The sequence below is a fragment of the Babylonia areolata genome, chromosome 19 (assembly GCF_041734735.1).
Source record: "Babylonia areolata isolate BAREFJ2019XMU chromosome 19, ASM4173473v1, whole genome shotgun sequence".
In the NCBI taxonomy this organism is placed as follows: Eukaryota; Metazoa; Mollusca; class Gastropoda; order Neogastropoda; family Buccinidae; genus Babylonia; species Babylonia areolata.
The window spans coordinates 39,128,270-39,132,221 of NC_134894.1; the positions used below are offsets into that span (position 1 = coordinate 39,128,270).

At 45.9% G+C, this 3,952-nt stretch overlaps 1 long non-coding RNA gene across 1 annotated transcript in view; it reads left to right on the forward strand.

The window, feature by feature from the left end:
- The first annotated feature begins 388 nt into the window (after positions 1-388).
- Positions 389-3,952, forward strand: part of LOC143293694 (uncharacterized) — a 157,413-nt gene continuing 153,849 nt past the window's right edge. Inside the window, exon 1 of the long non-coding RNA XR_013056796.1 lies at positions 389-608. This is a non-coding gene — a long non-coding RNA (uncharacterized LOC143293694). The remainder of the gene's footprint in view (positions 609-3,952) is intronic.

The following is a 3,952-nucleotide window of genomic DNA, read 5'->3' on the forward strand; positions in this document are numbered from 1 at the left end:
GAAAAAAGAAATATAGGACAGAGACAGAAGGAAAAATAAAGAGAGACAGAAAAAAAGAAAGAAAAATGAACGGAAGTCACACACAAAAAAGAAGAAAGGAAAAGAAATACAGGACAGAGCGGGAAAGAGCGAAAGAAGAGATGAAAATGAAAGGAGACAACAACGACAACAACAAAAAAAAGGGGTGGGGGCAGTAAATATAGGACAGAGAGGGAAAGAATGAAAGAAAAGATGAAAGAACCCTCCTTCCCCCCAACCCCCACCCCTCCACCCCGAAAAAGTGGAAGAAAAAAAAGAAAGAAAAAAAAAACTGAAATAAGGGACAGGGAGGGGAAGAAAGAAAGAAAACAAGAAAAGACCAGAAAGAAAGAAAGAAAGAAAGAAAGAAACGAACCGCCCAGAACGTGGAGTGTTTGTTCACAGATAGATGGTCTGACATTGCGGGCCAAAACAACGGGACGTTTCACTCACTGATTGACCAAAATTCCCGTCCGCCCAACTAGTTGAAGAAAGAAAGGCTGAGGAACTGCACCAAGGGATGAAGAAGATGGTGGAGGTTTTTGATGGGCGTGGTCAGTGTTCGGTGAACGTCCGAGAAGTGAAAGGGGGTGAGTGGATTGTTCGTTGTGTTTGTTTTATCCTCTTATTCCCCCGAGTTGTTGTTGTTTGTTGTTGTTGTTGTTCTTCTTCTTCTTCTTCTTGATATTGCTGTTCTTGTTCTTCTGCTTTCTTTCTTTCATTCATTCAATATGTATATATATATATATATATATATATATATATATATATATATATATATATATATATCTTTCTTTCCTTCTTTCCTCCTCCTCCTTCCCAGCTCATTGTCTCACGCTCTCTCTCTCTCTCTCTCTCTCTCTCTCTCTCTCTCTCTCTGTGTGCGCGTGCGCGCGCGTGTGTGCGTGTGTGCGGGAAGAAGCAAACGGAAAGAAGGGATGAAAAGGAAGAAAAAAGAAAAAAGAAAGAAATAGAAGAATCTGAAAAAAAAAAAAAACCCCGAAAAGAATCACTTTCGTTATTAACCGCAGAGCGCTTCAACCGAGTTGCCCGCTGCCAGTTTTTTGTTTTGTTTTTGTGTTTGCTTATTTTGTTTATATTTTGACACGTTTTGCAGTATACAGAGCATTCGTGCGGGATAAACACACATGCACACACTCTATCACTCACACACGCAAGCACACACGCACGCATGTATGCACACTCATACATGCACGTACACACACACGCACACACATGCACGCACACGCACGCACTCACTTATGCATGCACACACAAACACGCGCGCGCACACACACACACACGCACAAACACACACACACACGCGCTCGCGCGCGCACGCACACACGCACATGCACTCGCATATACAGACACACACAGACACACACACACACATACGTACACGCACACGCACGCACGCACTTACACACACACACACAGACACACACATAGTACACAGACACACACAGACGCACACGCACACACACACGCGCGCGCACACGCACACGCAGACACACACAGACACACACATACACGCGCGCGCACGCGCACACACACACACACACACTCGCACACGCACTCACACATGCACACACACGCACGCACACACACACACACACACACACACACACACACACACACACACACACACATACGTGCACGCACGCACACGCACGCATGCTCTCTCACACACACACACACACACATACACAGACACACGCACAGACACACACACACATAGTACACACACACACACACACACACGCACGCACGCACACGCACACTGTGCTTGGGAAGGTTTGGTGTGGTGTATGGGTGTGGCGATGGCGATGATCCGAAGTCCCGTTTGAAGAAGCATACAGATAGCAGTCGGAGAAAGAAATCGCGCTGACAACAAAAAGAGTTAAAAGCAAAGAGCTGCGGGTCGTAAAAGAGTTACGTTTCCTTTTCTCTTCGTTTATGTACGCAAGACTCACCGGAACCGGAAACACGTAAGCAATGAAAAGAAAGAAAAAAAAGAAAGAATAGAAATGTAAAAGAAAAAAAAAGAAGGGGGTTGGGGGTAAAAGAAAAGAAAAGACGCGTACTGACTATCCAACAGAAAATGATAAAACATTCCATTTATGTACTTCGATGTCCTGTTTTTTTTCTCAGTTTGCTTTTCTTTCTCTATCTCTCTTTCTTTTCACGTATGTCTTTCACTCTCTTACTGCTTTTCTATTTATGTCTCTATTTTATGCCTTGTCTCCTCCCTTCTTGTGTCTCCCTTGTCTCCCTGTCTTTCTCTTTCTGTCTGTTTCTGTCTGTCTCGCCCGACTGTCTCTAACTTTCTCTGTCTTCCTCTGTGTGTGTGTGTGTGTGGAGGGGGGGTGTCTTTGTGTCTGTGTGTGTGATTGTGTCTGAGTGCGTGCGAGCGCGCGTACGCGTCTTACTCTTTAGTCCCTGTTTGAAAAACTCGGTAATATGCTACTAAAGTACTCTCTTCTGTAGTAAAAATAACGACGAAATCAGCAAAAGTGCCCCAAGTGTGAAGGGGAAGAGAGTGAAAGAGAGGTGGTGGGGCGGGGGGGGGGGGGGATGGGGGTGGGGGGGGGGGGGGGAGGAAAAAAGGACCAGTGCAGCGAGTGTGAACAACTTTACCTGTTGGGCGTTTGCACCAAAGCCACCTTTGGTTTCAGCTTAAACTCTGAACGTACGTGTGAACTGTCCTCCCTCTTCCCCTCCCCAACCCCTCCCACTCCCACCCCCCGCCCCCCCCCCCCAATCTACCTCCTCGTTGGAGACCTCCCCAATCATCGCATTATTATCTGTCATCATCATCTTTGCTCCCGGGGGGTGAGGAGAACGATGGAGAGAGCGGGAGAGGTGGGGGAAAGAGATGGGGGGGGGGGGAGAAGAGGGAGAAGAGAGAGAGAGAGAGAGAGAGGGAGGGAGGGAGACAGAGGGACACACACACACACACACACACACACACACACACACACACACACACACACACACACACAGAGAGAGTTTTGGTTTGGGTTAGTGGGGGGTCCAGAACGGCTTCCGTAAGGTCCCTCCGCGCTATATGCTTGGATGGTTTTTATTTTATGGACACTTAAAAAACTGTCGAGAGGAGTGAGTCTGAGTGCGCGGATCGCGTTTGATTCATTCCAGTCAGTTCAGTTTTCATCGCGATGTTTTATTGCCCGGCCGACCGAAGGGGCCGTTTTCAAGGTTTCCAAGCACATTAAAAAAAAAAAAAAAAAAAAAAAATCCAGAAATCAAATTCTCGGGCACTTTCGGCATTTGGTCGTAGTGTTTTATTGTAAAGACGATCCGCGTCTTGGACCTGGAGGGGTTTTTGCCCTTTCTGTCATTAAATATTGATATTCTATTTCTTGAGTCATCTTGTTTTTTTTTTTTGACATCTGAATATTCTTCTTCATCTTCTTAGATAACTGTCCGCCTTCAACTAGTTGAAGATTCTGGCTTCGTTAGGGGGTTCCACGGGTGCATTTACACCAGGGGGTTGGGTTCATTTTCGTGAGCTGAGATGTGCCATAGCCGAGTGGTTAGAAACCAAATTTCTACCTGGAGGGTCGGCGTTCGAATCTCTGCCAGTTCCTAAACTCCGTTCACGTTTGTAACATTCGCAGAACGTGAAATACGTATACGCTAAAGATCCTGCAATATATGATATGTCGATGTCAGGCTGTTGAAGGGGAAAATACCAGCAACAACAAAAACTGCATGCATCGTTCTCACCTTCTGTCCTCCCCGAAAACGGAATAACGCTACCTACCTGATGCAGGTAGAAAACGGTCGTATACTTATATACACGCCCGCTCAAACAAAAGACTCCCAAGTTCATGAACACAAAATAAACTAACTGATAAGGATAGACATACCTCTTTTTTCATATTAGATTTCTAACCAGGTTGGGTGGCCT